Source organism: Lactuca saligna, chromosome 3, assembly GCF_052625555.1.
Source record: "Lactuca saligna cultivar CGN05327 chromosome 3, ASM5262555v1, whole genome shotgun sequence".
NCBI lineage: Eukaryota > Viridiplantae > Streptophyta > Magnoliopsida > Asterales > Asteraceae > Lactuca > Lactuca saligna.
In genome coordinates, this window is record NC_136419.1 from 35,798,760 (window position 1) to 35,812,470 (window position 13,711).

The following is a 13,711-nucleotide window of genomic DNA, read 5'->3' on the forward strand; positions in this document are numbered from 1 at the left end:
TTTTCTTCAGTCAATTCAGTTAAGAGTCTATACCTCTAGTCTACACTTACATAAGAAACCCACTCCCTCCTAGTAACACACTATCCTCTATTTGGGATGCATCTTCGGGACGCGGCCTTCTCCGTCGTCTAGTTGGTAACCAGAGTCTCCTGTAGGGAGAGCGGACATTGTGTGTATAGGCCTATACGGGATTGACAACCCTGCACCCTGACTGCTAGCTACAGTCCACCGCCTACCAAGCTAAGGGGTGACAAATGTCACATTATATAGATGCTTGTAGGGCGTCTAGTACTCTAGTCAGTATGGTTACGAGTATCCTGGGTTGCCTTATAATTCATGGCTTTAAGGTAACAGTATTTCGTCAGCGATTTACACTGTATGCTGATGTCACCTTTTTCAGAGTCACACTGTTTTGACCTTGCTAGATGTATCTTCATTTGATACCGTCTGGGGTCTGTTATCTCTGTTTGACCTTACAAGATGTATCTTTCATTTGATACCGTCTGGGGTCTGTTATCTCTGTTTGACCTTACAAGATGTATCTTCATTTGATACCGTCTGGGGTCTGTTATCTCTGTTTGACCTTACAAGATGTATCTTTCATTTGATACCGTCTGGGGTCTGTTATCTCTGTTTGACCTTACAAGATGTATCTTTCATTTGATACCGTCTGGGGTCTGTTATCACTGTTTGACCTTGCAAGATGTACCTTCCATTTGGTATCGTCTTCGGTCTGCGTTCACTGTTTTAGACCTTACCAGTTGTACCTTTCATTTGGTACCTTCGGGGGTCTGTTTCTCCATTTGTTAGACTAAACCAGGCGTGTCGTTAGTTCGATACTTTCCTGGAGTCTATGACTCTTTTGCCTTAGTCAGCAGTCCTCACTGCTGAGGCATATGTTATTCCCTGATGCCTCTGCTTTCTTTAATAATCAAATTCAGTATTTTGATATTATTAGCAATTAAGGGAAACTTCTTCTTACCACATTACACTGACCAGTCTTGGTAGAAGGCTGCTTTTATTAAAGAAAATATAGGATTTTCTGGAAGGAACTCTAATACACTGAAATCTCTTAAACTATCACTTTATTAAGTTATTTGAATGAAATGTCACTAAATGCTTATGAACTCACCAGCATTTGTAAAAATGCTGATACTCGTTTTTCAAATAACTTGTATTCTCAGGTTAGCATTAGACAGGTACATCCCCGGAGCTGTTAATGAAGATAGCTTTGTACCATGCTGTATTTATTCTATTACTTGTATTACTTTAAATTGTTGTAATGTAACCTTGTAAAACTATTACTATTAATGCAATGTTTTGTTGTACTTTGATTACTATAATGCATGTGTTGTGATACTTGACATGACGTCATCCACCCCAGAATGTTTCCGCCGTTCCGGTTTTGGGGTGTGACACATGCTGAACAGCAAATGAGGTCAAATAACTAAGCGGTGCAGCAAATTCAACTGTATTTAAAACCGGCTTCAGGCGCAACAGCAAAACGGAAGCAATGACTTCAATTTGTTCAAATCTACTAAGGAACAATATTGGGTAGAAATTGGACATGTTTTCGACTTTGAAAAATCATGGGAGTTGTTGCAAGTGGATCCAAGGTGGAATAAAATGCCTACATCGTCAGAGGTTTAATCCAAAAAGTCTCGCAATTCGAGCTCGGTCGACGTGTCGGACGCAAGGACTCACATCGATCTAAACGCCGACACTGATGATATCCTAGATGATATCGATGAGATATCCACACCACGACGACTGCCCGGACGCGACAAAGCGAGGAGCGCTGCAAGGCATGCAGAGGAGGTTGAGGTGAAAGCAAATGAGGCGGTGGAAATGAGAGCGAAATTCGACGAACACAATTTATTAATAAAAGAGTAAAATGACTTGAAACGTTGTCATTTGGAGTTTCTAGAAAGGCGGGCATGGGAGAAGCAGGAGCAAAAAAATAGGGAACTAATGACACATCAATTGTCAATTCTTCGGACGAGCGAGGAGGGTTTGGCGCTTGAGGATCTAGTGGTGCTAAAAGCAATGAAGGAACAAATTAGGAAGAAATATTTGGGTTAATTAGGATTGTTGTGTGGTTTTAGAAGTAATTTGAATGGTATTTTAGTTATGATTTTAAGTTTAAAATTATGTTTTTTTTAATTGTAATCATAATTTTAGATTTTAAATATTATGTCTTTTTTGTTTTTAAAATTGTATGTTTTATAAAAATATATTCATTTTAGTGATTAAAAAAACATAAAAACCAAAAAAACCAAAAACGAAAAAAACAAAAAATGAAAAAGAAAAAAAAAACCAAGTTCGAAAAAATAAAATAAAAAATAACACATTTATTTTCAAAAAAATTGGTGTTGCATTTTGTTGCCCATTTTCCCACTTAGTGTTGTAACACCATTTGCTTATGTGGCATGTGAGGTGGCACAACTTGATGTTGCATCTTGTTGCCCACACCCAATGCTCTAAAGCTTTAATAACTCATCGCATGTTTTTGTAACTTCAACATGCATATCACGTTTTTGTTTATCGACATTAAACATGCTTTGCTGAACATCATCCAACAACCCTTCACTTTCACCAAATCCCCCATTGGAATATCAACTTTTACCCAAATATCACGCCTAGTAACACCCAACTGAAGAAAAAAAACATACAACACATAAACAAACACATTTTTTTCCAGTTCCAACGGGATGACCCATTCCATTCTAATCCTATCCGAATTCAATTACATGTTTATTGGTGACATCTCTTGGCCCAATTTCAATCCTTAAAGAAACACCTTTCATTTCTCAATGAGAATACTTCCAACCAGGGGAATAGTTTTTCTCAAACCAGCTTTAGCACAAATTCCCAAATCATTAAGAGTGCGTTTGGTTGTGGAAAATTTTCTATTTTGCTAGAAAATTTTTCCAACAAAAACGGAAATTTCGAAAAGACATTTGGTTCGTTCAGTTTTCCAAAATTTTCTAACAAAATGAAAATTGTCAGTTTTCCAAATTGTATGTAAATTAGAAAAGTGATTTTTATAGCTTTCTAAATTTCTAAAATGGAAAATAAACACTCTCCTGGTTTCAACCAAACGCATTTTCTAAAATTTTTATTGAAAATTGAAAGCGAAAACTCAACTCTATTTTCTGAAAACATTTTTTTAGAAAATAAAAACAGTTTTCCATAACCAAACGCACCCTTGGGTGTACTGTAAGCCAATGAGTTTTTCCACACCGTAACTTTTTACCCCCTTTTTATTTTCAAAGCTAATTTAAAACATTTTTGTAAAGTTTTCTCTAAACAATTAGAGGTTGCACCTTGAACACCACAACCACTGTTTGGAATGAATGCATGCTTAATGTAACCAGTTATGAAGGATAAAATCATCATTTAACATTTCATAGTTTATACTATCTTATAAATCGTTCAACACTTGTGGTTTAAAGTCCACCAGAAAATTTTTCCATCTTACTTTTCTTCCCTATAGTTCAAGAACCAAGAGCCTAAAAACAATAATTGTTTAATCAAATTAAGCATCTTATACACAAAAATGGCAAAAAAAAAATTAAATGAAACTACAACCTACTTTCTACACGTAGAATATTGATTAAACCACTAAAGATTTCATATCCTAATTAATATGTTAAATCGTTAAGCTCCTTTTAACTGTTTAATCATGATAGAGAATAGTTAAATCGATAACAAAACAAAAGTATATTTGTGTTTTTATAGGTTCTTTTTTCCTATAAGAAATTAAATCATTCCAAATTTCACGCTTCTTTTAATAATTAATTTTATACCTTAGTATTTGCGTCTTCCTGTGTAGCAAAAGGAGTGTGTCCTTGCCAAAGAAAGTTACGACTCCTAAGATAATGGATTTAAGTTTAACAAAATTAAAAAAGTGATAATCATGAAGGATTAAATTGACTAATAAGAAGATCATGTGATGAATAAGCACCTGATAAAAGGAGTTGGATTACTAAACTCCAATACAAAAAAATATTCATATTTTTTATTTCTGCATCAAAGTATGTCTGCATAAAGATGTTAAAAAACAGTTTATTTAATGCTTACTTGCTTCAGAACAAAAATTGGATTAAACTAATGGTTTCATGCTTACTTGAGTTATCTCTCAAATGGAGATTGTCTATGGACAGGACAATGTAACAGCCAGAGATTTCAGAGTATTATATCATTTCACCATTTGTAACAACCTATAGGAGCAGAAAAAGACCAAGTTAAAGCATAAGTAATATAAAAAAAACTGGAAAAACAATGGATTATAGATATGTTGTATGCCTCAGAATTCCATTCCCTAAAGTTGCCATCTTTAGTGTTGGTAAGACCTAGACCAGTCTTCTTCTTCCTTCCCTATGCAATGAAAAGTTTTATGAAAATATTAGATAGGTTAAAGTGATGAAGGTTGGTGGAACATTAGATTACAATAATTCACAAGCGATATTATCTTCAAAAATCAAAATTTTCCTAAGAAAAAGGCTCAATTCTGTTTCCTTCAATTAAATGGCCTAAACTCTAGATGCAATGTTTTCTGTTGTAGGAGTTGAATCAATTGCAATGCCTCGACAAAATATCAATCCTAACTTGATTCACAATTTTGGTGCAACGTGCTCTAAATCCATTGGCTCAAAATATGTTAAAACAGTTAACAATTTTCATTCTTTCTAGGAGCAGTGAGTTTAGGTGACACTGATTTCTAGGGCTCATAGTTAGATTCGATGATAGTAATCGCATCAAGGGTCATCGCAGTTGGAAGTTGGAGGAGTGAGGAGGTTTGTCAGGCGGAGGCGGAGGCGAAAGGCATATGCCGGTGATTATTGCAAGAGGGGAGCGGTGGAGCGTATAGAAAAAGATTAGAGATAATCGATATGTTTAAGTCGGTGTTGTTAAAGATGAAAGTGGTACCATCTCAAGACCATATATGATAAGTCATAGAAATAAAAGGACTAAACATGTCAACCCAAAAACAATTGTAGCAAAAGTTTGAATAATTGAAACTATACTATTTCATAAGCTTTTGGCAATTAATGGACAATGACTTAAAAAGGTAATATATTTTTTTGATTTGTACATATTTTGTCATTGAGTTTTTTTCGTTCTCATTTACTCCTTCAACTTGTTAAACTGTACACATTCAGTCCTTATGACCAGTTACTTCAGGTTAGCCGGGAAAAATAACTTAATAGGGTAATATATTTTTTATGTTTTACACATTTATTCATTAATATTTTTGTACATATTTAATCGTTAATGTTTTTTGTTTCAAAATAAGACTTTTTTGTTTTTGTACTCATTCAGTACTTATTAATGATTTCTTTAGGTTTTTCTCACGATATCTTACATGGGACAATAAATGATGAGGTGTTTGGGGCTTATGATGCTTATGTCCATCACGATCTCGACTGCTTGGTTGCGTAGGTCTTGTGGTTTGGCTTAGGTATTGTTTTCTGAACGTCGTAACTTCTTCATACGATATCAGATTTTAACAATATTTATATCCATGTGTTTGTTTTTTGTGTCTGCTACAACTTTCGTTAAGAAAACTCTTGTTAAAATGTAATATATTTTTACTTACAATTTCATGAAAAAAACATTCATACATGTATTCATAAAAAACGTATGGATATAAAGATCGTAAGTAAAAATATATTACTTTTTAACGGGGGTAGTCTAAATGAAAGTTGTAGCAGACTGAAATACGAACACATGGATATAAAGATCGTTAAAATCCGAGATTGTATTAAAAAGTTATGACGTTCATAAGACATGACCTAAACAACCAAGTAGTTGAGATCGCGATGGACATAAGCTTCAAAAGCCCCAAACACCTCATTAATGAATGTCCCATGTGAGATGTCATGAAAAAAACCAAAAGAAATCATTCATAAGTACTGAATTAATAGAAATTAAAAAACGACTTATTTTGCGACAAAAAAAATATTAAGGACTAAATATGTACAAAAATATTAAGGACTAAATGTGTACAAAGTGAGAAATATATTACCTTATTAAGTCATTTTATTGGCTAACATGGAGTAGCCGATTATAAGAACTGAATGTGTATAGTTTATCAAGTTGAAGGGGGTAAATATGGACAAAAAATAAACTTAATGACTAAATATATGCAAATGGAAAAATAGATTACCATTTTAAGTCATTATCCCAAGAATTAATATTTATATATCTTCTTTTCTAATAAAACACTACCCCTAATGGCCACGTTGCATTACATTAGCAACTCCAGCTTCAGTTTTCCCACTTAAAAGTTCTAAGTGAATTTCCAACTTTGCCCTTCTTTTCGAAAATACTGTCAATTCGAAAAAAAATTATGTAATTCAGTAAAAATGCAAATAAGGATATCAAGATTTTTGAAATTCAAAATTTCAATTATACCATATAAATGTGCAACAAATCTGGAAGAAAATATGTGATAAATCTATCTATTCGAAAATTACTGTAAATTAGAAAAAAAATAATGTAATCAGGAAAATTTTAAATGAGGAAATCAGGAACTTGAATTTTAAATTTTCAATCATACCATATAAATCTGCAACAAATTAGGAATATCAATCAGAATAAATAAGGCAATCGAATATCAATCCCAATAAATGATGCAATCCAATATCAATCGAATATATATACACGTTAACATTACTATTTACGTTCCTGTTTCAATCGAATAGCAATCGAGTAAGCGACACTACATTGTTTTCTCTCTTTTTTTCTTATATAGAGGGTAAACTCATCGATTTTTTTTTTCCTTTTTTGTGATTGCAATCTGTTTTTCCTATATCCAAGGTATACTCATCGACTTTTTAGTTGTGGACTGCATAATCAAGCATGTCAGTTTACTATTTCTACTTATTCATGTAGTCAAATATTCCACAACAATATACTTTACAAGTAATATCAACCCACTTTTGATTATTGAATTCTTATTTTTTTAACCTGTTAACCATGTTAACCATTAACTTTTCTAATGAATAGCAACAATATACTTTACCTGATGGACGTATTTATTTTTAATGTTTCCCCTTCATTGTTGTTTCTTCAGTATGTACCTATATCACGATTTGTGGAATTAAAACAAGTCGTATATGTTTTCTTATGCTATCAATGCATAAAATGCCCCTCCCACTCGCTGTTAATATACTATTTAATTAAAACAAGTATATGTTTTCTTTTTACATTATCAGTTAAATAACAATGTACTTTCTTTTTGGTTGTTTGAATTTTTAAATTTTTTTTTTAAAATTTTTTATTGGTTGATGATTATAAGTGTCAAATTTAATTCAAACAATAAATTTTAAAGTTCTTTTTACTGTTCCCCCTTATTTACCCCTAATTAACTTAAACACATGATAACAATGAGTCTTTGTATCCATCAAAATCAAATAAATAGCAATGTACTACCTTTTTGGTTGATGTATGTATTTTTACAGTTTCCCATACTTTGCTGTTTCTTTTTGCCTGTTTTTTTTTTTTTTTTTTTTTTTTTTTTTTTTTTAAATTTTAAATTTTTTTTCGTTGCTGGTTATAAGTGTCAATTAAATAGCAATTTAATTTCTTTTTGGCTGTTTGAATTTTTTTTTTCGTGCTGATTATAATTTTCAAATTTAATGTCAACATTATTTTACAGTTCAACATGTAGCTATATCACGATTTGTGGACTTCAAACGAGGATATGTTTTCTATTTATATGCTATAAATGACTAAAACGCCCCTCCCACTATTAATATAGTCTTTAATTTGATGATTTCCAATATTACCCCTAACAATATACTTTACCTGGTTGATGTGTTTATTTTTACTGTTTACCCTTCATTGCTATTTCTTCACCATGTACCTATATCCCGATTTGTGGAATTAAAACAAGTATATGCTTTCTTTTTATATGCTATAAATGCCTAAAATACCCCTCCCACTGTCAAATTTAATGTAATCAATAAATTTTGAAGTTCAATTTACTGTTTCCCCGTATTTACCCCTTATTAACTTAAACACATGATAACAATGGGTTTTTGTATCCATCGAAATCAATTAAATAGTGATGTACTACCTTATGTGTTTGATGTATATATTTTTTTACTGTTTCCCGTTCATTGTTGTTTCTTTTTGCCTGTTTTCTTTTTCTATATATAATTTTAATTTATACATCAAAAAACTTAAAAAATTACATATAAATATATTAATAAATACGTTTATACATTTAAAATATGTAAAAATAAATTAAAAAAAAACAGATAAAAAACTTAAAAAGGTACATAACTATGTGAAAAACATACCAAAATATATGAAAATATGTAAAAATATAAAAAAGTCATAAAAATACGTAAAAAAATATGTTTATGCATTTAAATTACATAAAAAACACTTCAAAAATACACACACACACACATATATATATATATATATATATATATATATATATATATATATATATATATATATATATATATATATATATAAACATAAAAATACTTTAATAGAATACATATAAATACATAAAAATAGGTTTTTACATTAAATATAAAAAATTTGAGGAAATTTTATAAAAAAATTTATTGTGTTGTTAATTGCTGAACAAAAGGGATTGTGAAAAAATTTGCAGATTTCTTGAATTTTTTTTTTTTCTCAAAAATAATTTTCAAACTTATTTTTCAAAATAATAGAACTTTCTACAGATTTTCCTTTAACCTTATTGTGAATTTCTCTAGTCCCATTCCCAACTCCACCTTCTAGTTTCTTAGGTTTTCTTTTGTGTCTCTAAAATTCCTAAGGAAATTTTTTGATAAATATTGCCACTAATAACTTTAGCGGCTACAAGTTGTCCTAAGACGTCGCCGCTATTACTTTTCGTAGTTTTACTAAAAGACTACCTAATATTTAAGGTATACACTCATCCGTATCAAAGACCGTATATCTCACAGTGGAAGTGGTGTATGAATCTTTGTTAAAATTTCCATGTCATGTAGAAAAACACGAGCGACATCCATTATATAAGTGCATGCCTCATGCATCAGTTGTTCATGTACTACCATTAGAGAGGACAACTAGCTAGCTAGTGCTCGCAAGAAAAAGAGATGGCTATAACAGGAACAATAACACGTGATGTTGAAATCAAATGTCATCGTCACCAGGTCTTTGAACTCTTCAAGCATAGGCCACACGACACCTCAGTCATCGACCCTGAAACGATTGAAGCTTGTCATTTAATTTCTGGTCAATGGGGTGTTCCTGGAGCTGTCGTTCAGTGGCACTACTACCATCGTAAACTACTAACATATGAACTTGTATTTTTGTTCGATCTATTACATCTACACACACACATCCATGCATGTATATATATATATATATATATATATATATATATATATATATATATATATATATATATATATATATATATATATATATATATATATATATATATATATATATATATATATATATATATAAACTACTTCTGGTTTTTGCACAGTTGGAAAAAAGGAAACTGCGAAAGAAATCATTGAAGAAGTTGATGATGAATTACACAAAATTGTGTTCAAAGTGATTGAAGGAGATATCTTGGAGGTGTATGATTCCTTGAGCTTCATCCTTACGACAAAAGAGGTGGGCGATAAGAAGTTTGTTACCTTGACTATAGAATTCGAGAAGGCCAATGCAAGTATACCGGATCCAACATCGTATCTGGATTTGGTTTGTGGACTACTTGCAAATGTAGGTGCTCATTTTGTCAAGTACCCATGATGTCGTCGATATATTCACTAAATAAATGTCGCTCACATTATGCATGTATATCAGCTCCAACAGCGACTTGCTTGGTAATAATAGATTAAAGGGAAGTGATTGTTTAATAAATAAATGTCAGCTGCTGTGTTTATAAATATTGATGCTTGTGAAAATATATATATGTATTAATTTGTATTGTAAATGTAAACTAGCATGGTGTTATGGTGTATTTCAATTGCTTGTGTGGGAATTGTTTCATCGTTTGCTTGATTTTTGAAACTAAAACTTACTTTTGATAGTCACGTTTTGTGTTTATGTTTTTTTTATAAGTTTAAGACTTCCAAATAGTTTAAGTAACGTGTAAAACTATGGAATGGTTTAAGATTTTTATGTTGCTTTTTAATGTTTTCCGAGTGGGTAGGTTGGGCAATGACCTAGAGCCCTAGAATCGTGTAGGACCCATTTTACAAATCTGTTGGTGCTTGTATAGGAGACCCATGTATTTATTTTTCAGTTTTCAATGCCAATCGTCCCCTCCTTTCTAATCTGTTGAAGAAATCGATCGAATGCCAATCGTCGATTCATCATCTTCTTCACGGTTTTAACTTATAGTTTTCTGATTTGTATGAAATTTGTTGATCGATTAAGCCTTCATCCATCAAGAATCTTCGAAACAATCAAGTAAGAATAAAAAATCGAGTTTTGATTTCCTGATTTCTTTGATTTATCTGTTTTTTCATTGTCTGATTTCTTCTCTTTTATCCTCCAAATCGATTTTGTTGTGTCAGAACCGATTTTTGAGTTTTGAGTTCGATGATTATATCAGAGTATCAAAATACAATGTTTTTTTTTTTTCCTAGTGTCTCTTATCACGCCTAAGTTCTCGACTTTACTCTTGGGTTTCTGGTTTTAATCGTGTTTTGTTATATGTGAATTTTGACTGAATGAATGATAATCAAAAGGCCAATCAAACCCTTTTTTTTTTTTTTTTATTTGTTTTTATTTATTTATTTATTAACAGACCCAAAGTGTTTTACTTTATAGTTTCTGATTTTCTTTTCGGTTATGATATTATGTGAATTTTGATGAGAGGCAAAGAACTTACAACTTTAGGCACCTGATTTTCTTTTCAGTTATGATATTATGTGAATTTTGATGAGAGGCAAAGAACTTACAACTTTAGGCACGATTAGTTATTGAATTTTATTTCGTGTTTAATTTATCTTTTAATTATTTGAAATTGTTTATATTTTACATTTATGATGGTAACAACCGATCATAAAGATAACATTTGAACAACTTTAATTAATTATAAGGTAAATCAAGTATGAAAAAAATTCAATTATTAAAAATTAACAGTTTTAACCCTTTCATGTGATTATCCTGTAAATGGTTCTAAATCTTATTAAGAATAAACACAAATGGAATATAATGGTCACAAAAATGAGGATGTTGTAATAATTGTGTGATATACTTTTATTGTATAAGATATCAAAAATAACACTTAAAAATGCAATAGAATTGACTTCAATCATGAAGGAAAAAAAAATTATAGTGGTTTCAAACATACTACGATATAATCGGCGTTTTTCACTACAAATGATGGAGACGATCGGTGTAGATCATTACTTATATTCTAGTTATTACTTGCAATCTGCCTTTTCTATTTGTATATTGGCTTTATAGGTACTTCTCATTGTACTCCTTCTGATTTTCAATCTTATTTTTTGTTTTATTGCTCGTAGATGTGTATTTTTGCCTTTCTCATGAAGCTCTACATATTATTCTTTTTTGTGGGTTGGCGTTTCACATATAGGTGAATAAAGAAACTATAATTAAACATTTATCTCATGAACTAGGATTTAAAGTCATGAACTAAAGCATGATTATGTGGTACATATTCTATTATATAATATTTTTTACAAACACAACACAAAACAAAGTGCAGTGACGAAATCAAAATTACTAATCTAAGTAATTACTATCAATAAGGAAAAGAAACTAACAAATTAGTATAAAAGTGGATATTGACTTGAAAAAGTAATAAACTTTTAATTTTGTTCGTATTTAATCATTGAACTTTTTTTATGTTTGATTTGTTCCTGAATTATTTGAATTTCCATATTTTACCCTTATGACTGGTTGAACACATAAGGGTAAAATGAGAACAATTTTAAATAATTCAATGATAAATAAAACACGAAAAAAATCAATCACTAAATATGACCAAAATTAATAGTTCGTTATCTCTAATTAAAAAAAGGACAAATTGTTTGCTAAATTATAAAGCATGCATTTCGATCGATGTTATATATATATATATATATATATATATATATATATATATATATATATATATATATATATATATATATATATATATATATATATATATATATATATATATATATAGGTTCAGATTCATTTAAAACCATTTCAATTTTGTGAGACCGTGAGACCAAATCTAAAAATAATTTTAAAATGCAAAATAAATGGAAAAATCCAAAAATTCTTTTTTTAAATATTATTTTCGGACTTGAATTAACTAAAAAAAATATAAAAAAATATTAAAAAAAATAAAAAAATTCCGTTTTTTTTTTTTTTTTTTGAAAAATACGTGAAATATTCTAAATAGAATATTACACTGACATATTCTAAAAAATAATTTTAAAATGCAAAATAAATGGAAAAATCTAAAAATTCTTTTTTTAAATATTATTTTCGGAACTTATAAGGTGAGGAGAACTCACCTTATAAGAAGTGCTGAACCGGTAAGACCAAATCGCAACTCACAGCGCCGAACTCAACTATCTACAACCACCATGTGACTAAATCCATTAAAATCCTGAATTACCAACAATACCGTCAAGATCAAACTTGGTTAACCAATGTCAAAGTCAAAGTCAATGGTCAAGGTCAACAGTCCTTGTTAACCCAACTCGTCGAGTGCACATAGCAACTCATCAAGTTTCTTCAGTCTTCAGAAAAACCGGGAAAACCCGAGTCAACTCGCTGAGTTGTTAAGACAACTCGTCGAGTCTGCACAATATCTAGAAGGTCGGGGAAACCTGAGTCAACTCGTCGAGTTGGCATGGCAACTTGTCGAGTTCTCCCCAGTTGCACACATTCGGATGATCCTTCGATTTCAAGGACTCTAATGCTTAGCTCTGAACTCCAAATGTTTCTAAAAAGATAATGTTTCCAGCATTATCCTTTGGGACTAGCCCAAATGCTCAAAAGTTCCACTTCAAAGCTTAAAAACCCAAAGGCTTAACCATTAAACCCAAAACCCTAGTGTTTTGGAACCCATCCCTTTCAGAAGAGGTTCTAACCTCAAAAACGTCGTAAAGATAGATGCTTTATAGACATGCATGTCTTGAAGCCAGAATGGGCCAAAAAGAAGAAATATTCCCTAAAATCCATTCATGGCATCAAAGCTTGACAAAAAGACAGATCTAACCCACTATGAGGCCATCTTGACCTGGAGACTCATAAAGTTGCAAGCTTTCATGAAGTCCATGCGTGCAATAATTAAGAATAAGGAGGAAAAAAGGAAAAAACTCAAGATCTAGCTATATATATATATATATATATATATATATATATATATATATATATATATATATATATATATAAACATATTGTTTTTACGTTCTCACACCATTTACTATTTTTATTTGAACTTACTTCTCTCTCTCTCTCTCTCTCTCTATATATATATATATATATATATATATATATATATATATATATATATATATATATATATATATATATATATATATATATAGAGAGAGAGAGAGACAGAGAGAGAAGTAAGTTCAAATAAAAATAGTAAATGGTGTAAGAACGTAAAAACACTATGTTTATGTTATTCTGTAATGAATTTTGTATATGTGTATTGTTGAAGTAATTCTAATATAAATATTAACTTTCGATTAATCATATA

General features: G+C 30.6%; 1 long non-coding RNA gene across 1 annotated transcript; it reads left to right on the plus strand.

Annotated features, from left to right (window-relative positions):
- The first annotated feature begins 8,808 nt into the window (after nt 1–8,808).
- Nucleotides 8,809–9,997, plus strand: LOC145033542 (uncharacterized). The gene is made up of 2 exons (XR_013677606.1): nt 8,809–9,297; nt 9,509–9,997. It is a non-coding gene; the product is annotated as an uncharacterized LOC145033542 (long non-coding RNA).
- Nucleotides 9,998–13,711: the final 3,714 nt, after the last annotated feature.